Below are 25,248 nucleotides of genomic sequence, written 5' to 3' on the forward strand. Positions count from 1 at the left end.
TTCCCATTGTGCTTAAGCCTGCACCTTTGGGCTGTGCTTGAAACACTTTGTCACGGGAGACCATGACAATTACACAGGGGGATCCGTACACTAGACAGAACTGCAGAGTTGAACAAAAGGGAATGCATTAGAACATTTCACAAACCTCTAGTACAGGCCTGCACAACTCCAGTCCTCGAGGGCCGCAAACAGGCCAGGGTTTCAGGATATCACTACTTCAGCACAGCTGGCTCAATTAGTGGCTCAGTATGACTGAGACACTAATTGAGCCAGTTGTGCTGAAGTAGGGATATCCTGAATATCTGGCCTGTTTGTGGCCCTCGAGGACTGGAGTTGTGCAGGCCTGCTCTAGTACATAAAACATATACACAAACTCACCCAACGCGGGGAACAACACACAACCTAAAGTCCTACGTGTGGGGACATCTGTCTTGAATATTTACCCTCATCCACATTCCCAAATTTGTGCCACTGTCCTTGGTAGTATGGGCAGCACTGGTTTGCTCTCCATGAGCCAGCATTTTCAAAGTTTCTTCCATTGCTTCCTTCCGGATCACCCATTAATGACTTTGAATATGTAATGTGTCCACTTTGGCTTTCTGATAACTCTGGAGCCAAAGCCGGGTTCCCACTTGTATATCCCTCAGTCACCATTCACCACCATGGAGGAAGAAGAGGGCTGGCTAATCCCAGGGCGGATAGTCTTCTGGGTCCAATCAGTGAGTGAAGGCTCGCCTGCATCGGACCAATCCTTAGTGACGGCGGGTTACAAGACTTCCAGTACAGCCCACAGGGGCATGCTTAAGTTTAGCGGGGCATTTGAATGGACCAATGGGAATCACAACAACAGGGCACATTCCCGGCAATGGTTCTCTATGTCCGTTCAAAAGCCCCTGAAGGTTTAGGCGACTCAGTGTCTGGACCAAACACTGGTACCCCTGCGGGGAGCCACTTTTCCCACACCTGAGTCCAGAGCCCTGCCACGCTCGATAATATTTCAGGCCACTCGCCTTATCTTGCCCAAGATCTCTTGTGTTTAGATTGGATACTGATATACCAATTATCCGCACATTTAACATATTTAACATTGGTTAACTCCTGGTTCCAAAAGTGCTGAATCCAGGCTACAACATATAACATCAGACCAATGTAGTCACAGTATACAGATATGTGACTACAGGCGGGCCCCGCTAATACGGCAAGTTCTTCTCTACGGTACCCTAACCGGATATTTTCTGCGCATCTGCAGACCTGCGCATCCACCTTCTGTGCATGCGCGACCTCATGCGCAGACATGGCGGCCCCCTTCTCTGTACCACAGTATCAGCGGAACACTGAAAAGTGGGGCCCTACTGTATTCATACATGAATAAATATAGCATATTATTGACAGGTAGGGATAATGGTGTGTTTGACCTTTATTAAAGAGCAGCCACATTTACCCCTACTGTCATAGTCTCTTTGTCAGGCTAACATATTTCTTATTACAAGAGCATTTGATAATATAAACCACATATGTGGTGTTGCAGTTCAAATGGCATTATGTCTTCATGTTCTCAATGTGCTGTTCTTCTGTCTCTGTAACATCTTAAATTAAAGTGAATGTCTATGTTAGGGTTCTGGTCCTGGCTTTGGCTGCAATTCACCCTTACAAGCATTCAGAGCTTCCAGACAAAGGCCTCCCTATACTTGGCAATTGGAATCACCTGGGTCTGGACTCACACTGCAGTCTGCTTCTTGCTGCCTGCTATGCAGCTCTGTCCCTATTGGCTGCCTATGCTATTTAGGGTCAGCCCTTCCCCCAGGAAGTGGCTGAGCATAATCCTTTCTTGGTGTTACTGTGATGACCACAAGCTCCTTTGCTTGTCTCTTCTTTGCCTTCCTGTGCTTAAGCTTCCTGTATCCTGGAGCCTCCTTTGTCCAGAGTCCATCCCTGTGCCGAAGCCCCTGTGCTGAAGCTTCCTTGTTCTCTTACGTGTTTGCCTTGTTTACGCTGCAGCATCTATGCTGAAGCACCCTTGCCAAAGCTCTTCCTGTTTCTGAGGACCTCCTGTGCTGGACCCCCTGCACTGCAGGATTCCTGTCCCGGAGACCTCCCCTTGCACTGCAGTGCCTATGCTGAAACCCTACACTGACGCTCTCCCTGATGCTGACCCCGGTCTGTGACCTCAACCTATGCTCCTTTTGTCACGCTTGTGCTCGCCACAAACCAAGACCGGACCGTGGTGCTGAGGTGGGGCTGTGAATACACGGACCTTAGGCCAAAAAGCCTGTTCTGGATTGCGCAGTTCGTAGTCGTTCATAGCAGGTTCAGGGCTGGAGAGGCCAGGGTAATCCTTTGACACGCATGGGTCTTGGTTGGAGACAGTAGAAAAAATGTTATCCAAGCAGGGGTTCGGCAACAGGAAATCAGGTGCGCTCCACTTCAGCGTAGGAGCAGCAGCAGTGCGGGAGTGGCCTCTGTGCGAGGAGTGGGAATGGCCCATGGTACCGGTCGCAGCAAAGGGAGAAGGAGGCCGGAACAGGCACACCTCCGGGCAGCGTTGGCGAACCAACGCTTCAGCACGGAAGTCCAAAACAGGCCTCTGCGAGGCGAGAGCAGCAGACCTTGGACTCAGTAAGCAGACCTCTGCTATGGGAAAAGGCAGCAGGTCACAGGAACAGGGATCAGGAACAAGAATACAGGAACAGGGCGGCCAAACAGGTAGCTTGTGGCAAACACAGTAACATCCTAAGTGAAAGGACTATACTCGGCACTGAGGCAGTGTGAGAGCACAGTATAAGAAGGCCAGCGGGCTAATCCCAGGAGAGAGGTGTGAGGGCATTCCTCCATTGAGAGCACCGAGGCAGGGCGACAGTAATTGTGAGGGGAGGTTATCTGGAAACAAATTCCTTACAGTAACCCCCCCCCCTCCCCTTTCAGGTGAGAACTCTGGGCGAACAGGACCACTCATAGATCTGGGAGACATATCATTGTCCCTGAACTGTCTTGGCGAGGTGTAGATCCATAATCCCACAAATCATTGGCAAGCGCCATCTTTAGATCAGAGAGCAGTAGCACTGCAATTCTTGGTATATGGAAAGCAACACAAAATGTCTTGGAAATCCAGAGCTGTGGAAAAGCAGGTGATTCCCGAACAGGGAAGTCCAAAGGACACCAGCCAGGTGCCCGGTCCCTAGTAATAGTCCGAGTGTATAGGACAAAAACACTGATTGTTGGTCGGATATAGCAGAGAGGCCTTCTGGACAGGCAATGTTTTTGCTGGAATCGTTACGTAGAAGCTTGAGAGAATCTTTTGCTCCCCAGGAATTCCGGACCGTTGTTAGTAAGGGTATAGGGCTGGAGGGTTCACTGCAAGATATTGACGCAACCCCTTTGGTACAGTCCAGGCCTGTTCCCCCAAAGAAGTCAAAAGTGGAGGTTATAGTATTTTAAGTAGTTTCCTGCCGTGGCACTGGAAAACGATAGGTCAGCATTCCTGGGCATCTGAAGTCTACGAAGCATCCGGTCCGAAGTCTGGACATCCGGAAAGGGAGCAGTAGGCACCAAAGAACAAGCAGAGAAAAGCATGCCCGTATTCACCATGGGAGGACAAGAAACAGGAACGGACACCACAGGGGTGAAACAGTCCAATAGGGGTGTTTCAATCTTTGGCGAGGGCAACATGAAATCCAGAGGAAACACCTCAGCCACCACACGGGGCCCTGCGGGCATAGGATCTGCTAGCAAAGTGAGAAAGCTTGGATCCATACAGACTTTATCCGGTACAGCAGGAAGCAAGGTGAGCAGTAAACCTGATTTAGAAACAGAAGTCTTGTATTTAGAACTGGGTATTTCAAGCACAGAGGAAGGATCGGGAGAACATGAACTTGACTGAGGAGTGGAAGTCCCAGAGTCAGAGGCTTCACGCGATACTGTTGGGGAGACAGTATCAGATATCACTATTTCGAACACAGGGTCCTTGAAAGCAGTAGATACATTAGGTACTAGCGAAACCTCACTGGAAGGTAAGCCTGAGTTTGCAGCTGAAGTAGAGTGATCTGTAGTAGGTACCCCAAATATTGTGGAAAAATCAGAGAAGTGTAACTCGGTTTTGAACCCTGGGTCCTTTGAATCTGTAGGATAAACAGTCACTACAGAAGATTCCAAGAGAGATAACCCTTAGTTGGTTGTAGCAGCCATGTAGTCTGTAGCGGATACCTCGAATACTGTGGGAAAAACAGCGAGAGAGTATTATCTGAGGAGTCGGAATGCCAGACTCTAAGGCTAAGCGTGGAGTAATAGGGAAGTTAGGAAGAAAAAAGTGTTCTCAGCAGTGAGGAGCTTAAAGTCATTCTTGGTTATCACTTAAGCTGTGGGAAAATCAGTGGAGAAACAGTTTGTTCCTGAACCAAAGGATTGAACAGCAACAGTGGTTATACTAAGTACAGCACCGGAGTCCGAGGAAGGTATACTGGACACTGCCGAGAGTACTTGAGGAGTCAGACTGGGTGTTTTCCATGGGGTCCAAGGACATTGTGCTTGTCTCTGAAATGGGTGGTTGGGAAATAGCAGAAACTGGACCGAACACTTCAATTACATTCTAAGAGAAAGAACTATGCTCGGCACTGAGGACGTGTGAGAGCCGAGTATAAGAAGGCCAGTGAGAGAGGTGTGAGGGCATTCCTCCAATGAGAGAGCACCAAGCCAAGGCAGGGCGACACTAATTGCCAGCACAGGTGGATGTGAGGGGAGGTTGTCTGGAAACAGCACAGTTCTGTAAGGAAAGGGTTTCCACCAAACCCAGGAACGGATTCCTTACACCTATGCCGCCTGCCCTAACCCCGGCCTGGATATATATTGTTAACCCTGACTTCTCCAATCCTGACCCGGCTACGTTTGACCACGGAATTCGCACTCCGGACCCGTCTTTGTGGTCTAAGGTTGGTGTATAACCATCCCCACCTCAGCCCTGCAGTCCAGTCCTGGTTTGTGGCGAGCACAAACCTGACAGTCTACTACTTTTCATAATACACTTGTATGTTTCCCTGAAGATCCTGGCAGACTTACATGGTCACTCTACCTTATAATTTCAATGCTATTTTTTCTGGTGTCCTTTGCAAGAATTGTGGCAGGGTGAGCGTGCACTTTCAGAGAGAGGTATGTGGGTCTGAATACCAGAATCCTTGTTTAAATGAAATAATATCTGGAGGCTGAAAAAAAAGAGGAAGCTCTGAAGAAGTAAACGTGGAAGCAGACTTGTGAGAGACGAAATGTGACCACTAAGTTTAGAGTTGTGTATCTGAGGCCCTGAATTTTGTCAGCCTCCAGATTGTGCTACTAGCTAAGATTGTGCTACTGGCTAGAGCCACAAACAAGTGATCTAAACATCCGGGCCTTAGAGCCAGGATTTACAAGCATAAAGGCCCTTCTCAAAGTCAAACACAATGTCCATAAAAAGCTTTGTCACATTGGACCTTCTATAGGAGAATCGCAACTCTCTAAACATTGAATAAAAGTCTGAGGCAAGAAGACTTCCATTTTACCCAACCAACAGTGGTGTGAATATTTATGGTATCCTTTGTGTGGTTATTAGACACTTTGGGGCCTATTCACTAAACTTTGATAAGTTCAGTGCATTGCTGAACGAGTTTGCATTTTTGTTTGAGTCTATAGATGTAAGGCTGCCTGTCTATATGCCAGGGGTCCCAAACGCGCACCAAGATGCCTGTCAAGCATTTGTGGGTGGCCGTGACTAGCCATTTCATAGATCAGGGGTCGCAAACATGTTGATCGTGAGCTACGAGTAGCTTGCCGGCTTCCAGTGAGTAGCTTACCGCAGTGCCGCAGTTTCCTTCTGCTCCGGACGTCGGGCACAACTTCCGCATCTGTGACACTGGAGGCCACCCCCAAGGTAATTGTGTGTTTGTATGTTAATTGGTTGCTGCCTGCTACTCTCCTGGACTCTCAAGTGTGCGCCTTGGACACAAAAAGGTTGGGACCACATGTGTAGTGAGTAAAAAAATAGGGTAAATGCTGCACACCATAAAATGAGGGGGGGGAAATCTGATACTAATATCTGTGGTCCTGGTTCCACGGACTGCCTGCCAATAATCCAGAATGAATCAAAACTAATGCAGCTGAAACATAGCACTATGGATTTTCATCAAGCTAAATGTATTGTGCCAAAACGAAACACATTGTTTCTGCCTCTAACTGGCCTTTAACTTGATAAAAGCCAGTTCGAGGCCGAAACATTGTGTTTCCTTATGGCACAATAAATGTTACTTGATGAAAATCTGTAATGCTCTGATTCATCTACATTAGTTTGGACCCCAAGTGTAGGACATTCAAGTACCAGCAAACGTGGCAGGCACCAGAATGTGTCATATGGCCTGTCACAAGAGACCAGAACTTATCACTGTGACCAGACAGGACAAAGCAGTTCAATAAATGTTTATATTCCAGCCAGAGCCAGCAACCTCAAAACATAAAACATAATTGAGCTATTCTCACTAAAACAGGGGCATATGGAAGGGATCTGAGCTGGCTAGGTGCTGAGCACCACATTGAAGGCTTACCCGGGACTTGCTTCCACTCTCTGTTGAGGCAAATATCGTCTAGACTTCTCTGGTACAATTTGCAGCAGAGACCTTTCAAAAGTAATGCTTAATAGTCCTGCTCTCCACTTCTTCTCTGTCAAGATACAGTTCATAGTACAAAAGTTCTTTTGAATGTCCCACAGGGTTAGACTTCCAGGCTCATGTCTGGGTGTCTCCAGCACAGTCTTGGAGCTCACCGCTTAGTTCACTTTGACGGCAAGATCAGAGTGAACTATGGAATGCTGATTGGGTTCCCCTTTCATAGATTCCCTGCTTCCATAGGAAATCATGGTAGAATTGCAGGTGACCAATCAGTAGGTGAGGGTTCATCTGTAATTGGTCAATCAGATGAGGTGGGGCTAAGAGATGTAAGGGCCTGTGGAGGGAAATACAAACGAGTCAATGGGAGCAGCACCTATCAGTGTGGACTCAGCAATGGCTTCCCCCAGCTGGCTGGAATGATTTTACCCCCTTGGCTGGCACCACTCTGGCTGGGGAGGTAAAAAAATGCTCCACTTTTATGGTGGATGCCCCCTCCCCCCCAGTCAGATGTCCGCCAATTGCCACTCTCCTTTCTTTCTACACTTCACCTGCTCCTCCAGTCACAGCAGCAGCCATTTTCCCCAAACATGTGGGCTGCACAAAGGGTTTCTCATCCCCACATGCCCAGACTTTGGATATGCTTAACTGTTGCATAAAGTAAAGAAAAAAAAAAACATTTCTACACTTGCAGTTGAATAAAGAGTATATTTTACATAGGATGCATAGGCTACCGGGCTTTTAAATACAGGGTAGCTAACGTGTCTGATGGTTAGATGAGCCCCAGGTAAGGACGAACCCCAGGTATTAACCTTTATTATACTTGTGTGTGTGTATTATAGTACAGTATATGCAAGTGATACAATGCTAGGTAAAAAAACCATCTCTAAATCCTCTCATTGAAGCCTTTGCTGTGTGTATTATAATATATGCAAGTGATACAATGCTAGGTAAAAACTATCTTTGAATCCTGTTTCATCCTACCCTTAATTAAATTAAGCATTGAAACCTAGACAGGGAACACCCTGTGTAGAAAACCTTCTGTTTGAATGTGCCTCAGATGTGCTAATTAAGCAGACAAAAGTTTAAAAGGAAGTTCAGAAGAAGTGGACACCCCCAACTGGCCCTGATTCCTGCATTTGAATTACGCTGGAAAGGAGGATATCATCTATACCAGACTGCATCATTACTGCTGTGATGCTGCCTTTACCATTTATATTTGCTGTGTGTTCACTTCTTCTCAAATTATGCACTTCTTTTTACCAGCCTCAGTATGTCTCTAACTCCATTCATATATCTCCATCTCTCCTTCCTTTACCACTTCTCTGTTCACATGAACTCCTTTCTTACCTGCGTCCTCTGACACCACACAGCTATATCCCCTGCACTAAAAAACACCCCTACAAATCATCCTCACACATCCTCTTTCTATCCATGCTTCTCCTCCTTGCTTCTGGGGATATCTCTCCCAATCCTGGTCCCTGCCTTATTCCTACATGCTCTCGTCCTCGCCTGCCAATTACAACCTCTACTCCTTCTGGTGTGAACCCCTCCAACCTCACACCCATCCCCTGCCACCCTCCCTCCTCTCTCCCTTTCTCCTGTGCCCTTTGGAATGCTCGCTCCCTTACTCACAAGTGCCTCTCTGTGCATAACTTCTTTCTCTCTCACTCTGCTCCTATTTGCTATAACTGAGACCTGGCTCACTCAGTCTGACACTGCTCTGGAAGCTGCGCTCTCCTATGGTGGCCTTTCTTTCTCCCACACTCCGTGTCCTGACGGCAGGGGTGGAGGCGTGGGAATCCGGCTCTCTTTCTGCCGTTACCGAACCATTCCTATTCCTCCATCTCTTGCTTTTCCCTCCTTTGAGGCTCACACTGTCCAGATCTTCTCTCCCTGTCCATGTGGTGGTCATTTATCGCCGACCTACCTCTTCTCACCCCCCTTCTGCCTTTCTCACTTTGAATCCTGGCTCTCTTTCTCTCCTCAGACTCCCCTGTTCTTCTCCTTGGGGACTTCAATTGTCATATTGATGGCCCCTCTCTCCCTTGGACATCCCACTTTCTCTCTCTAACCTCTTCTTTTGGCCTTCAACAGTGGTCTGCAGCCAGCACCCACAAGGATGGCCATTACTTAGACCTGGTTTTCACTAAAAACGTCTCTCCGATTTCTCCATTTCCTCTTTTCCTCTCTCTGACCATCACCTCATCTCATTCTATCTCGCTTCTCCCTTTCTCCACCTCCATCTAACCCCCGGTTCTGCAGAAACCTGCGCTCTATTCACTTTCCTGACTTTGAATCCACGTTACGCTCCACTCTCAGCTCTGCTACAGACCCTGACAACCTGGTCAGGAACTACAACTCTGCCTTGTCCTCCTCTCTTGATCTTCTTGCCCCGCTTTCTCTCTGCCGCCCTCGCCCTTCTAACCCTAGACCCTGGCTAAATTCCCACATGCTGCGTTCCTCTGAACGCCTCTGGAGGAAATCGCATACTCTCGCAGACTTCCTTCACTACAAATTTATGCTATCCTGTTTCAACTCTGCCCTCTCGCAAGCTAAACATGTCTACTTTTCTTTTTTTTTTGTAACTTAGATTTTATTGCATTTTTCCAAACAAGTGATACAGAATACAGTATACATTACATTCATTTTTAGTGTTAATCTCCGCTATAGACAGTACCGTATGTCAGCTCGTGAGACATATCCCGGTTTTTCGGGCCCTACTCGACCGGATTGTTTTGGGTGGACTAGCAATAAAGATAATAACATAATTCACATAGTACGATTAATTCAAATTGACAAACACAAAATCAATAAAGAAAAAAAAAAAAAAAATTTAAAAATAAGGAGGTGGGTAGGAAGGGAGTAAGGGGTGGCGCGGCCGGAAGAGGAGCATCGACTCGTGCTTGGTCTCTTCACCGATCCTAGTAAGGTTCTTTGTGGGTTGCGTCCTCTCCAGTTTAACACCTCTGTAGGTGTTCTGTCTATTTGTCTGTATAGTCGTCGTGAGCTGAGTTTTCGCTCCTAAAGGAGAACGCACCTGCATCTATCACAGCCAGATTGTGTTCCTCTCAACCCCGGATATCCATCTGCGCCAGCCAAGGCGCCCATACTTTGAGATAATTGGTGCCAGTGTCGTTAACTAGACTCGTCAACTTTTCCATCTGGCAGATAAACCACAATCGATTTTGAATCTTTGGGATACTTGGAATTTTGGGGCGTTTCCATAGTGCTGCGATCTCGCTCCGTGTGGCTATTGCAAAATGTGCTATTAGTTTATTGTTTGCTTTGGACAGGCCCGTTAGTGGTCTATTCAAGAGGAATAGCCATGGGTCTGGGGGAATAGTGAGGTCGAAGACCCTCTATCCAATGTCTAATTTCTTCCCATAGTGGGGAGATCCGCGGGCAAGACCACAGCATATGTAACAGATCGGCCGATCCTCCGCACTGCCGGGGGCATAGTGAGGAGGATCCAGGCACGAACTTGGCTAATTTCATTGGGGTGAGGTACCACCGCATTAGGACCTTATATGCGTTCTCCTTTAGTGCGGTACATATGGAGCTTTTTGCCGTGGCCAGATATATAGCGTTCCACTCGTCGTCTTCTAATGTCTCTCCCAGGTCTCTTTCCCATTGGGTTCTAAATGACGGTGGCTGCTGTCTAGAGCTCGCAGAATCAACTACTTCCTTGTACAATTGTGATGTGAGTCCCTTTGTGTCGGTCTCTGCCAGACAGAGCTTTTCGAATGACGTCAGGGGGGGGTATGGGGCAAATTTGTTATAAAATGCTCGGAGCTGGAGGTACCTAAAAAATTCTGAGTGGGGTATATCTTTTTCTTCTCTGACGTGATCAAACGTTTTAATCTTGCTATTGTAACCCTCCAGATCTTTAATTCGTATATAACTTTTTGTTTCCAAATTGATGCATCTCCCTCCAGAAGGCCAGGAGCGAACTTGGGATTGTTCCAAATTGGGGACATCAAAGATTTACTCGTTGTGAGAGAGTATTTAGTCTTATTAGCCTCCCAGATAGACAACGAGTTGGTCATTGAGGAAAGTGGCATGTCAGCAGATCGTCATGCTGTTTTAGGTAGCCAAATCAAGTTGCGTATTTTTAAAGGAGCGCAGGCAGCACTCTCTAATTCCACCCACCATTTTAAATGTGGACTGGATTGCCATTGAACAATTTGGCTTAATTGAGCCGCTTTGTAATATGAGAGCAGGCAGGGTACCGCTAGGCCCCCCGCTAGGACAGATCTTTTCATATTTAATTTGTTGACTCTCGGTTTTTTCCCTCCCCAGATAAATTTAGAGATTGCAGACTGAAGTGAGAGCAAATCCTTCAGTCTGAGTGGCACTGGTAACGTCTGGAAAAGGTATAGGATACGAGGGAGTAGGTTAATTTTGACGCTATGTATCCTACCTATCCAGGATATTCGTATAGAGGACCATTTATGGAGGTAAGCTATCAACGTCCGAATTAGGTTGGGGTAATTTGCATTGTAGATGTCTTTTGTGTTCTTGGCTATGTGGACTCCTAGATATTTTATGTATTTCTGTTGCCAGTGGAAGTTAAAATTCAGTTGCAATAACTTCTCTACGTGTCTAGGGAGATTGATGTTGAGGGCTTCAGATTTAGCTTGATTTATTTTAAATCCCGAAATGCTCGAGAATCTGTCCAATAAATCCAATAGGTTTGGCAAGGAGGTGAGGGGCTTTGAGATAATTAGTAGGATATCATCTACGTACAGGGCCGCTTTATGTGTTTGAGAATATACGTTTAACCCTGAGATATCCGGGTTGCCTCTAATTTGCGCCGCCAGTGGTTCTATACATAGAGCGAACAGGAAAGGGGATAATGGGCATCCCTGTCTCGTGCCACTCTTAATTTGAAAGGGGAGAGATGAAAAGCCCTGGTGTATTACCCTGGCGGTAGGTCCTGAGTACAGCGAGAGAATCACTCTACTCACCTGATCCCCAAAGCCAAATGCCGCAAGCGTCTCCTTCAGGTAAGGCCAGTCTATCCTATCAAAAGCTTTTTCTGCATCCAGACTTAACAACATACAGGCATACCCCGGTTTAAGGACACTCACTTTAAGTACACTCGTGAGTAAGGACATATCGCCCAATAGGCAAACAGCAGCTCACGCATGCGCCTGGCAGCACGTCCTGCACAGCAATACCGGCTCCCTACCTGTACCGAAGCTGTGCGCAAGCGGGGAGACTATAGAGCCTGTTACAAATGTGTTATTTACATCAGTTATGCACGTATATGATGATTGCAGTACAGTACATCCATCGATAAGTGGGAAAAAGGGAGTGCTTCACTTTAAGTACATTTTCACTTTACATACATGCTCCGGTCCCATTGCGTACGTTAATGCGGGGTATGCCTGTACTTTGTGTGTTATTTTTAGTGGCCAATTCTACCAGATCAATAAATCGCCGGGTATTGTCCGCTGCCTGTCTGCCTTTAATGAATCCGACCTGATCTGGGTGTATAAGTCTGGGTAGGATTAGACATAATCTATTGGCCAATAGTTTAGCGTATATTTTAATATCAGTATTGATTAGGGATATGGGCCTATAACTTTTGAAGTCCAGCGGATCTTTACCTGGTTTATGGATTAATGATATAGACGCCTGTAACATCTCTCTGAGGATGGGGGCTCCTGCTAATATTGCATTGAACACGTGGAGCAACCTAGGGGCTAGTACTTTGGCAAATTTCTTATAGTATAGCCCCGAGAAGCCATCAGGCCCTGGGGCTTTTGAGGGTTTGAGTTCCTTAATGGCTTGTGACACCTCCTCTATAGAGAAATCAGCGCCAATGGCCTCTCTCTCTGCCTCTGTCAATCTCCCTAGTTTTGAGCTGGCTAAGAAATCTCTCAGCTTCTCGCTCGTTTTAGCGTTATGTGCCACTTTCTCTCCATTATATAGTGTTTCATAGAACGAACCAAATTCTTCTACTATTTTCTTAGGGTTGGCCGTGGGGGTGCCTGATTTTAAGCGTATAGCTTGGATATTAAACTTCACTTGTCTGTCTCTTAACGCTCGAGCCAGCATAGTATCCGGCCTGTTCGCTTTTTCGTAAAATTTCCTCTTAGACCAACTCAGCGCGTTATCTGCCCTGGAGGTCAACAACATGTTTAGTTCAATTTTGGTATCTTTCAATTCTTGTAGGGTTACTCTTATGGAGAGATGTAAGGGAATGTAATCTCGATTGAAGCTTCATAATTTTTGAGTCCCTTTCCCGTTTTCTCCTAGCTGTGGTGCTAATTAGTATGCCCCTCAGCGTCGCTTTGTGAGCCTCCCATAATACAAACTGGGAATCTACAGAGCCTGTGTTTGTGTGGAAGAATTGAACTATTTCTTCCTTTATTGTCTCATACATCTCAGGGATTTTTAGGATTGATTCGTTGAGCTTCCAGTTCGCTCCTGGTCTGCCTGTTCGGATGTGCTCGCACCTTAGCTCTATCGGTGCATGGTCAGACCATGAAATATCATTGATCCCAGCTCGGGAGACCAGAGGAACCAGTTGGCAAGAGACGAAAAAGTAATCAATTTTGCTGTAGGAGCCGTGTGGGTGGGAATAGAACGTATAGTCCCTATCAGTCGGGTGTAGTTCTCTCCATATGTCAGTCAGTTGGTTGTCTTTGAGGCCCTTGCGTAAAGAGGTCCCCACTTTTTTATGTACTGTGCCCGTATTCCCTGATCTGTCTAGGATTGGTTGCATGACCATGTTGATATCCCCTGCGAGTATTACGCCGCCCCTTGCGACGGTGCGTAGAGTCCAAAAAAAGTCTTCAAAGAAGACTGCGTCCTGCTCGCAGGGGGCATAGATTGTGGCTATTGTGATGCATTGCTCCCGTATCGTGCCCACTAGTATAAAAAAGCGTCCCTCTGTGTCTCTTTTAATAGTTTGGGCTACAAATGGGATTTTATTATGGAACAAGATGACCACTCCACGTTTTTTAACCGGTGCGGTGGAAAGGTAGAACTGGGCATAGTCTTTGTCTAGGAATTTAGGCGCGTTGGTCTTGCTAAAATGAGTCTCCTGTAACATTAGGACATCTGCGTGTTTTCGTTTATAGTCAGCGAAAGCTATTTTTCTCTTGGTTGGGCTATTAAAGCCCTTAACGTTATGTGATATAAGGGTTAACGCCATCACTTAATGTGTGAGAAGTGTAACAAGCTAACGTTTGATGACTCATGGATACAAAAAAGACACAGCGCACAACGCTCATAGTGCATTACAAGATATTATTGACATATATAATAAATGGGTGAGTAATGTGCGTACATCAAGTATGATAATAACGAGCAGTTTAAACCCGCCCCTGTTGGCTTCCTATTGGACAATTACAACTAAGGACTTAGCCAATGAGATACGATCGCGGGATTTATAAGTTTTACCAGAATCCACTCTTTATCAATCCCTGATGAAGAAACGTTCCGTTTCGAAACGCGTAGGACAAGGTTTATTAGTGTTCTAGCTCAAATCAGCACCCTACTGCGCGACTTTGGTTGCCTGTGAGCGGCGCCGAAAACCCCCGTGGTGACGTCACGATCTTGAAGCGCTTCACGCGGAGGAGAGTGCTGACGCCCAGCTGATGCTAAAGACTGCCCTGCTGAAACATTGCAGGAACCAGCAGCTCCAAGCCTGCCTGTGCTTAGGGGAGCAAGGAACAGCAGAGGTGTGCAACCGACTTCAATAGGACCCTGTGATATCGAGGACAGCAGCATCACTCCTGCAAGGACACCCATTCTGGTCTCCGGAGGTGTTGGGTAAAATATCCCGAAACTGCTCGTTATTATCATACTTGATGTACGCACATTACTCACCCATTTATTATATATGTCAATAATATCTTGTAATGCACTATGAGCGTTGTGCGCTGTGTCTTTTTTGTATCCATTTGTTAGCTCCAGGGGGTATCTGAGCCCCCCCACTCCATCACAGCTGTAGACGCTCAATACTAGGTTAAGTTATTTAATTATTCCCTTATTTTTCACCTATCACGTCACTATTTGGTTTTGCGCACTATCACTCTCTTTTGTTCAGTTTGATGACTCACCCTGTCCACTTTGTCCCTTGTTCAACTGGCGGACGTTTTTGGTGTTACCATCCGGCAAAGTTCTTGTGTTCCGTCTAGGTCGGCATCCTCCCCGGCCGGGTGGGGAAAGGATTGGGAGAGGTAGGGAGGGAGGAGACAGTACAAGGGAAAACACATAAGGGGTAAAGCAAAATTGGAAACATAAGTTAATCCGCTTTGTAATAATGAAAAAAAATAAAAGAAAAACCAGAGCTCCCCTCAGGGTCCCCCGAGTGGGAATCTGACGCCCAATGGGCAGGTCGGTATGCCTGACCTTCCAAAATGGCCGGCTTTCCCTTCCCAGGACCGACCCCCCTGGGACTTGTTTGAGGTCCTAATTCGTCAGGGACCTATATGAGGAACACATGTACGACATCGTGGGTGAATCCCACCGGCGCAAAACTGATAACTAACTTAACCTTAAACTGTAGCGTGATTTTTAACTTTATAACGACTTACAGCAGTACCTAAGTTATAGTGAGTGCATATCCATATATATACATGCATATACCCAGCAGTTGAATGAACACAATTATTTAATGATTTAATGAACATATTTAACCTATTTAACCCATGAACCTTATATAACATATGAACCATACATAACATATATAACCTATAACATATACAACAGATGGAACAGATATTCTATACCATCTAACATACATATAACATAACATACAGAGCCTCATTGAAACTTTATTGGGAAGGGCTCCGCGTCAGATGGTGACAAGTGAATTGAATCTTTCTTTACCCCCTCTTTCGTTATCCCCCCTTCTTTAACTCCCCCTCCCCCATTTCTTTATCTCACCCCCCTTCTTTATATCCTCCCCCCCTTTCTTTATATCCTCCACCCCCTCTTTCATCATCATCCTCCTCCCCCCTTTCATCATCATCCTCCCCCCCTTTCATCCTCATCCTTCCCCCCCTTTATCCTCATCCTCCCCCCCTTTCATCCTCATCCCCTTTCATCCTCATCCTCTCCCCCCCCCCTTTCATCCTCATCCTCCCGTCTACTTTTCTTAACTAATAAAAATGCACAAGTCTAACCCACGCCGACTGTTCTCTGTCTTTGATGCTCTACTCAAACCACCCTCAGCTGCCTCTCCTTCCTCCATCTCCGCTCAGGACTTTGCTGATTATTTTAAGGAAAAGGTAGAATCCATACGTCAGAACATCCCCTCTGTTTCTTCCTCCCATCCTACACCTCTTTCTAACTCTCCTCCTGCCTTCCTTGACTCTTTTTCCACTGTCTCAGAGGAGGATGTGTCGCTGTTGATCACCTCTTCTCCCTCTACCACTTGCTCTCTTGACCCCATTCCCTCCCATCTCCTAAAACCTCTTGGTTCTACTATAATCCCTACACCCACACACATTTTTAAATCCTTCCTCTGCTCTGGAACCTTTCCATCCTCCTTCAAACATGATACAGTTATACCATTACTGAAAACAGCAAGCTTGACCCTACCTGTTTTTCTAACTATTGACCTGTCTCCCTCCTGCCTTTTGCCTCTAAACTCCTTGAACATCTTGTATTCTCTTGCTTGCTCCATTTTCTCAACACCTATTCTCTCCTAAACCCTCTACAATCTGGCTTCCACACTGCTCACTCCACGGAAACAGCCCTCACTAAAATAGCCGATGACCTCCATGTCATGCTGCCAAAGACAGAGGTCATTACACTCTGCTCATATTACTCGACCTCTGCAGCATTTGACACCGTGGACCACCCTCTTCTCCTCCACATTCTCCATACTCTTGGTATTCGGAACAAAGCTCTATCCTGGATCTCATCCTACCTCTCCCATTGTACTTTCAGTGTCTCTTCTGGTAACACCTCCTCCTCCTCTATTGATCTCTCTGTGGGGGTACCCCAGAGCTCTGTACTGGGACCTCTTCTCTTTTCTCTGAACACACTCTCTCTAGGTGACCTAATAACATATTTTGGGTTTAAATATGACCTCTATGCTGACGACACACACATGTACTTTTCAACACCCGACCTTACACCTGCTGTACAAACCAAAGTTGCTGAATGTCTCTCTGCTATATCATCCTGGATGGCCCTCTGCCGCCCTAAACTCAACATGGCAAAAACCGAACTCCTCATACTTCCTCCCAAACCTGGCCCTACTACCTCCTTCCACATTACTGTTGGAACTATGATCATTCACCCATTAGAGCAAGCACGCTGCCTAGGGGTCACACTGGACTACTCCCTCACATTCAAAACATATCTAAAACTTGTTGCTTTTTCCTCCGCAATATAACACAGATGTGCCCTTTCCTCTGTTGCTCGACTGCTAAAACTCTGACTCAGGCCCTCATTCTCTCCCGTCTTGATTACTGTAACCTCATGCTGTCTGGCCTTCCTGCCTCTCACCTGTCTCCACTACAATCTATCCTAAACGCTGCTGCCAGATCACTCTACTCTTTTCTAGATCTGTCTCAGAATCTCCCCTCATGAAATTGCTCTCCTGGCTTCCGATCAAATCCCACATCTCACACTCCATTCTCCTCCTCACTTTTAAAGCTTTACACTCTTCTGCCCCACCTTACATCTCAGCCCTAAGTTCTCGTTATGCACCATCCAGACTCGTGCATTCTTCTCAAGGATGTCTTCTTTCTATCCCCTTTGTATTTAAAGCCCTCTCCCGCCTTAAACCTTTTTCACTGACTGCCCCACACCTCTGGAATGCCCTTCCCCCTCAATACCCAACTAGCACCCTCTCTATCCACCTTTAAGACCCACCTTAAGACACTTGCTTAAAGAAGTGTATGAATAGCACTGTGGATATTACTGGACACATGTTACATAAAGCTTAGCCCCCTGCAGACGCACTTACCAGAATTCCCTCCTACTGTCTCTGTACGTTCTCCCTACCTACCAATTAGACTGTTAGCTCCTCGGAGCAGGGACTCCTCTTCCTTAATGTTACTTTCATGCATGTAGCACTTATTCCCATGACCTGTTATTTATATTATCTGTTATTTATTTGATTACCACATGTATTGCTACTGTGAAGCGCTATGTACATTAATGGTGCTATATAAATAAAGACATACAATACAATACTTGTTCCTGGTTACCTTTCTGTCACACCTCCCCCTCTAACCCAAGAGTTCATGGGAAAGACCCATCCTGGGATGACCCCCCCAAGATTAAGGCCAGCTTGGGCTCCAGAATCATCCTCTCCAGTATACCTGGAAGTCCAAGTCCTCTGGGGTTTTGGTAGCAGGCTCGGGACCGTGCTAGGACCCTATGGCACCCACGATCTACTGGTGGGCCTGGGTGAACCCCTGGTTTATCCAGGTACGCAGACTCTTGGGATCAGCCTGGGCAGCATGGGAGTTGATCCTGGTAGGGTTCAGGATTTATCTCCTACTGATTTGAGACAATCTCCCCGGGTATAGAGCAGGGTGTTACAGTTGTGATTGGGGTCGCTGGAAGGTCCTTTGGAACATACAGAAATAATTTCCCAAATCAGAACCGAGCAGCATATCAGTATTGAGACGGGGCAGCACACCTACCTTGCAGATACCATTGCCAACAGCCCAGTCCAGGTACTACTGGGCAGTACCACACACAAATGTACCGGGGCACAGGATGAGAGATTTGACTGGGCCCCCACCCCCATGTAAGTAGCCTTACAAGAACCCCCATCCATTTCAGACATTGCAAGCCCCCTTTACTATTCCGCCCTTTCGTACCTCTTTGTGGGCCCCCTCCTCTCCCCATGTATTTCTCTTCCCCAGTCTGTCTCTCTTCACTCACTCTCCCCCCTCCACTATCATTAAATTAACCCCCTCTACCTCAATCCCCTGTACACACACAACACTGGTACAACCCCCTACCTCACAATAATACACCCCACACCCAAAATGCAATACTCTTCCACACTCAAAATACAATAACCCCCCACAAACCCAGCATACAATACTTTGCCACACCCAAAGTACAATACAACCCACCCCCAAAAAACATACCCCCACACACACACCACAATACCCCTCCTCACACACCCAAAATACAATACCACCCCTCCACACATCCAAAGGCAGTGCTGGCTGCAAGTTGAAAACTGACAGACTGGTTTAAATGTTGTGCTTCAGGAAGGCAGACAGCCTCATCTTGGGGTATCTTTGGCACAGCCTTGCTTAAGACTTGGTAGTACCTCTGTGATGGGCAAGGGTAACCAGGCTATATAATAAAGGCTAAGCCCTCTGGTTGCCTTGGGTCCCTGGCAGCTACCTATCCCTGTAAGCCAGGGGCCAGGTATCTTTGCATGAAAGTTAAATTGACCCCTGCTTTTTACTTTCCATGTTCCCTTTACCCCAGACTCATGACACTTTCTGTGTGTAAGTTTTAGGTAGGATATTTGGGTAAGAATGCAATTATTTTGTTTGTAGGAGTTTGGGGAGACCGGAGCTACCGGTAGTACCTTTATTCTACCCGTGAGCAGGCATGATTTGCCTGTACACGTGCAAAATTACATCTGGGCAGCCCCGTGTGCCCCAGACTCCAGGTTTTCGAGCCCTGATATCTCACTCCTATATCCCTTACAGCCATGAGTCTCCCCATGTATTAAAATATGTTTTATGTTTCATACATGTATTTTAAGGCTCGGTGCAGTCAGACAGGGCAGCTGCTTAAGGTGCCAGCAAGTCTGCATAATGTCTGTAGTTCAAAGAGGAGACAGGATGTTGAGAGGTGTGGTGGTGCTAAGTGGACGGGGCAGGGCTGAGTACTGAGTCTGGAGAACAGAGACAAACTGTGGGGAGGATCCTCTGGCCTGCCAGACTTAATGGAGCCTACTTAGTAGGTGGCAATGGGTTGACTGGGGCAAGTGGAAGTATGTTGGTGCGTTTCCCATTGGCCAATTCATATGTCCTGTCCCCCACATCCCGAACTGGCATGGCATGCACCCTCCTCTGATGTCAGCCAAGAGATGAGCCCCTGTTTCTATATTCTAGTGGAATAGGGTTTCCACGCTCTGATTGGTCGCTCCTCCTAACACCATGCTAAGTATAGCTTAGTGGAGTGTATGTAAGGAGATGACCAAGGCAGAGAACCAGACCATCCAGTGACTTGTGTCGATGAAGGTAAGGTGGGCTTTTCAAAGTTACTCTTTTCGAAAAAGCAGAGGAACCGGGGGTATATTCCAGTCAGGGTAAGCCCACTCCAAGCGGGCGCCCAGCACTTAGGAAAGTGTACATTACCCCCCAGACCTCCATTAAGTGTGCTTTTGTTGTCTGTCTATTGTGTATATCTTCTTGTTGTACGCAGGTTTTCCAAAATAAACTCCATTTTGTTTCTACTACTCAGTTTTGCCTAATGTATGATCAATGAACAAATATAAAAGGTGTTACAAGTACCTGGTCTCCCATGACAACCTCTCCACGCTAGCCTGAGCGAAGTCTCTAGAGCTGAGATTGGCTGCCCTTTTTACAGATTCCCAGCCTCCATAGGAAATCATGGAGAACAGGGCAGAACTGATCACAGCTCACATACCGTGAGTTGGGCCAATCACAGCACGATGGGCAATCTGGGCGGCGAGTATGATGAGGAGGCTGAGGTAAGGAGGGTGTAATTATAAATCAAAAATGAGAACCGCTCTTACCTGCCAATGTTCTCAATGCTGACCCGATATCTCTTTATACGCCTCTCTGTCTGGGCAGACTGGCACCCAGATAGGAGGTCGACCAATCCCCACTCTTTTTTGTCATTAACACATTACTCAAAAACAGCAAGCTTGACCCTACCTGTCTTTCTAACTATTGACCTGTCTCCCTCCTGCCTTTTGCCTCAAAACTCCTTGAACGTCTTGTATTCTCTCGATTGCTCCATTTTCTCAATACCTATTATCTCCTAGAGTCTCTACAATCTGGCTTCTGCACTGCTCACTCCACGGAAACAGCCCTCACTAAAATAACTGACGACCTCCATGCTGCCAAAGACAGAGGTCATTACACTCTGCTAATATTACTCGACCTCTCTGGAGCATTTGGCACAGTGGACCACCCTCTTCTCCTCCACATTCTCCATACTCTTGGTATTCGGAACAAAGCTCTATCCTGGATCTCATCATACCTCTCCCATCATACTTTCAGTGTCTCTTCTGCTAACACTTCCTCCTCTATTGATCTCTCTGTGGGGGTACCCCAGGGCTCTGTACTGGGACCTCTTCTCTTTTTTCTGTACACACTCTCTCTAGGTGAACTAATAACATATTTTGGGTTTAATTATCACCTCTGCCGACGACACACAAATATACTTTTCAACACCTGACCTTACACCTGCTGTACAAACCAAAGTTTCTGAATGTCTCTGCTATGTCATCCTGGATGAACCCTCCGACGCCTTAAACTCAACATGGCTAAAACAGAGCTCCTCATACTTCCTCCCAAACCTGGCCCTACTACCTCCTTCCACATTACTGTTGGAACTACAGTCATTCACCCAGTAGCCCAAGCACGCTGCCTAGGGGTCACACTCGACTCCTCTCTCACATTCGCCCCTCACATTCAAAACATTTCTAAAACGTGTCGCTTTTTCCACCGCAATATAACAAAGATACGCCCTTTCCTCTGTTGCTCGACTGCTAAAACTCTGACTCAGGCCCTCATTCTCTCCCGTCTTGATTACTGTAACCTCCTGCTGTCCGGCCTTCCTGCCTCTCACCTGTCTCCCACACAATCTATCCTAAATGCTGCTGCCAGAATCACTCTACTCTTTCCTAGATCTGTCTCAGCATCTCCCCTCATGAAATCCCTCTCCTGGCTTCTGATCAAATCCCACATCTCACACTCCATTCTTCTCCTCACTTTTAAAGCTTTGCATTATTCTGCCCCTCCTTACATCTCATCCCTAATTTCTCATTATGCACCATCCAGACTCTTGCGTTCTTCTCAAGGATGTCTTCTTTCTACCCCCTTTGTATCTAAAGCCCTCTCCCGCCTTAAACCTTTCTCACTGGGAGGCGCATGCGCGACGGTACAGAGTATGGACGTGTAAGTTTCATGCTCCGTGCTCCGTGCCCCGCTCGAGAAATAAATGATAAAATAACCACAGAAACGAGTAAAAAACAGCATATACAACACAGTTATAAAGCACAGGATCCCAAGATGTCCAAAAGAGGGGTGCGAGTAACAAGAAAGAAGGGGCTGCCAGAATACTTCGGAAGAACGTGGCCGGGCAGAGCGGAGTCAGAAATGGCGCCGATTTTAAACGCGGGCTCAGAGTCAGAGCCAGACGGAGAAGGAGAAGAAATCAGCGATCAGGGCCTTGGGCCGGTCCGGCAGTGCGACTTCATGCGGCTTTCTAACGATCTACGGTCCATGTTACAGGCTGAGATGCGGGATCTTAAAAAGGAGGTATCAGGCCTGGGAGAAAGGACGGGGGTCCTCGAGACGAAAATGAACCAGTCCATCAAAGCCATTAAACGACAGGACAAAAGGTCTGGGGATTTACAGGCACAAATAAATGAGATCCGAGACAGGCAGGAGGACGCGGAGAACCGCGATAGGAGAAACAACCTGCAGATCAGAGGAGTGCCAGAATCAGTCCTGGACTGTGATGAATACATCACGCGGTGGATGGAGTCAATACTGCCGGAGACGCAGCAAAGGCTGCTGGCTATGGATCGCTGCCATAGGGCACTAAGGGCCAAACCGCTGCAAAATGAGCAGCCAAGGGACATTGTGATCAGACTGCACCACTATAGAACGAAGGAGGCTGTGCTCCAGAAAACAAGACCACTACCAGCAGTGGAGTTTGAAGGGGCCCGGTTACTAATATTCCAGGATCTTTCCCCAGTAACGTTGGCTAGGTGGAGAAACCTGGGCCCCCTAACCAAAACTCTGAGAGACAATGGGGTGAGGTACCGGTGGACCTTCCCCTTTGGCCTTTCGGTAACGAGAGGTGGCAAGACCATGCTAATAAGAGAGCCAGAGGAAGGCCCTGCCATGATGCACAAGCTAGGGCTAGGGGAGGCCCCCGTGCACTCGAGCCCCCATGAACCAACCCTGGACCCAAACTGGTCACAGAGCCCCAAAGCTCCACGAGCGAGAAGAGACAATTAAAGGCCAAAGAAGTAATAAACAAAAAGCAAAGAAAGTTAAAAAGTTACTCTGTTTTAAAGTTTAAGAAATGTCCCCAGCAGCTACAGATGTTGTGCAATTTATTAGCCAGTTTTAAGGCGATAATCGCACGCCACCAAAGACTCAATCACCGAGACCTGCAAAAGAAATAAAGGTACCTGGAATCGCTGGCCTTCAAAGCAGAGAAAGCATGGTCTCCAAAGATGGCGGTGTAAATGGAGGCACCGCTGGATCCACGCTGAACCGCAGGAGCAGGAAGGTAAAGGAAGGCGGGAACCTGGAGAGAGCGCGAACACCTCCGTCCGGCCGAGCAACGAAATCCAAAATGGCGGCGGAGCGGAAGGACGTCATCACCCTGAGTCGGAAGATCGGGCGCCATCTTGGAGGTGGCAGCCACGGATGCGCACGGCGGGCCCGGATGACGACAGACGGAGGAAGGCAAGACTAATAAGGACTCTAGAGGTGGCCGAACATTGCCGGACCGGCTTTTCTACACTAGTATAGAGGAGGAAGTGGACGGGGAAGGGTAGCGGAGGGAAGGGGAAGTAGCGGGAGATAGAAGGGGTATGTTAATAGTAGAAAGAAGAGGGGAGAAGGCACTCCACAATAGAAGGATAAGAGGAAGAGGCTTAAGAAGGTTAAAGTAGGTTAGACAGCAAGGGGTATCAAGGAGAGGAGAGGGAGGTACGGCGATAAAGGGGAGGGGAAGGAAGTCAGAGCTAGGGAAGTGAAGAAGTGGGGCAGTAGCAGATGAGAGGAGGGGGAAGTTACGACAGGGAGGCAGCAGGTGTACAGAAGGGTCAAATAGGTAGATAGAAGGGCAGCGTAGGTGATGAGGGAAGAGGTAGGTAACACTAGAGAGGGTAAGATTGGAAGAGGTAGATGGGAACAAGGGAGCTGGAAGGCAGGGAACAAGGGAGCCGGAAGGAAAAGAAAGATAGAAGGGAAGTCAGGCAGGGAGTAGAAGACCGGCAGCAACACGGAGCACGGCAGCGACCATCTAAGCGATAGAGGGACCAGGTGAAAAAGAGAGGAAAGCACTAGTGAGGAAGGTGCAGGACTCAGGAGCAAGGGTGGCGGGTCAAGAATGCTAGGAGGGGATAATTAAGTTTCTATGTGGTTTCAGTTTCAAATTTAGGGGAGGGAGGCTCTTCGCTGGCCTAACAAAGTCCTTTGAGCCTGAGCAGCTGGAGAGGGCTACACACACTCCAGGATGTCGGAACTAGCCCCGCAGACCGGGCTGGAGCTCAAAGGCAGCAGTCTCGGAGCCGGAGGAGGAAAGAAGAGGCGCCGAGAAATGTCATTTTATGTTAATTGTGGTCTTGTGTTTATGTTCCCCCAGGTTCCCCCTTTTGTGTGTTCCCCATCTCTTGTTTCCTCAGGGGAGCGGGTCAGATGGAGTGAAGAAAGAAGAAGCGAAGAGGATCAGTGGCATGCGAGGCCAGTAAGAATATGACAGAGCAAAAGGCTGAAGCTCACAAATGAGTAAGGAAATAGTCTTAATCTCGCACAACGTTAAGGGTTTCAATAGTCCAGCTAAAAGAAGGGTTGCATTCAGGGACTATAAGCGGAAGGGAGCAGAAATACTGTTTATACAAGAAACGCATTTTTCAAGGAATAATAGGCCAAACTTTTTAGATAAAGATTTCCGGACGAGCTTCCTGTCCGTTGCACAAGTTAAAAAAAGAGGTGTAGCCATCTTAGAGGTGTAGCCATCTTAATCCATAACAAACTACCATTTATAGCTGACAGAACATACACGGACAGGGAGGGACGGTACATAATAGTGACCGGGACTATTCAAGCCCACCCCATCACTCTGGCGACAGTATATGCCCCATGTGAATCTTCCAACGACTTTTTCACAGTATTTTTTTCTAAGTTACACAAGGTAGCGACCGGCAATATCATACTGACAGGAGACTTGAACCGAGCACTCAACAGCGACTTGGACAGATGCTCTAGCACTAACAAAGCCCACAGACAGGACGTACTAACCATATCAAACGGGATGAGACAGTGTCAACTCTTGGATATATGGAGGGAACAACACCAGGGAATGAGGGAATATACGTTCTACTCCCACCCACACAACAGTTACAGCAGGATAGATTATTTCCTTGTGTCTAATAGATTGGTTCCTGGGGTCACTCGTTCAGAGATACATGATATTTCATGGTCTGACCATGCATCAATAGAGCTGCGATGCACCTTAATTCCACTAGACAGACCCAGAGCAAATTGGAAACTAAATGAGATCCTGTTAAAAATACCGGCTGTAGAATAGGAGGTAGGGGACAAAATTGAAGAATATTTTCTGGAGAATGAGGGGAGTGTGACCACACACTCCACGCTGTGGGAGGCCCATAAGGCAACCCGCAGGGGGATATTAATGAATTGGCCACCAGACGAAGAAGGGAAAGAGAAAAAAA

At 47.1% G+C, this 25,248-nt stretch overlaps 1 long non-coding RNA gene across 2 annotated transcripts; it reads right to left on the bottom strand.

The window, feature by feature from the left end:
- Positions 1 to 6,516: 6,516 nt before the first annotated feature.
- Positions 6,517 to 24,258, bottom strand: LOC142475405 (uncharacterized). 2 transcript variants are annotated; one of them, XR_012790921.1, is made up of 4 exons: positions 22,975 to 24,258; positions 14,699 to 14,785; positions 9,301 to 9,367; positions 6,517 to 6,957 (listed from the first exon to the last, which is right to left on the bottom strand). It is a non-coding gene; the product is annotated as an uncharacterized LOC142475405 (long non-coding RNA). The 2 variants fall into 2 exon arrangements; XR_012790920.1 differs by lacking the exon at positions 22,975 to 24,258 and having other exon boundaries at positions 14,699 to 15,477.
- Positions 24,259 to 25,248: the final 990 nt, after the last annotated feature.

Source organism: Ascaphus truei, unplaced genomic scaffold (genome assembly GCF_040206685.1).
Source record: "Ascaphus truei isolate aAscTru1 unplaced genomic scaffold, aAscTru1.hap1 HAP1_SCAFFOLD_1213, whole genome shotgun sequence".
Lineage (NCBI taxonomy): Eukaryota > Metazoa > Chordata > Amphibia > Anura > Ascaphidae > Ascaphus > Ascaphus truei.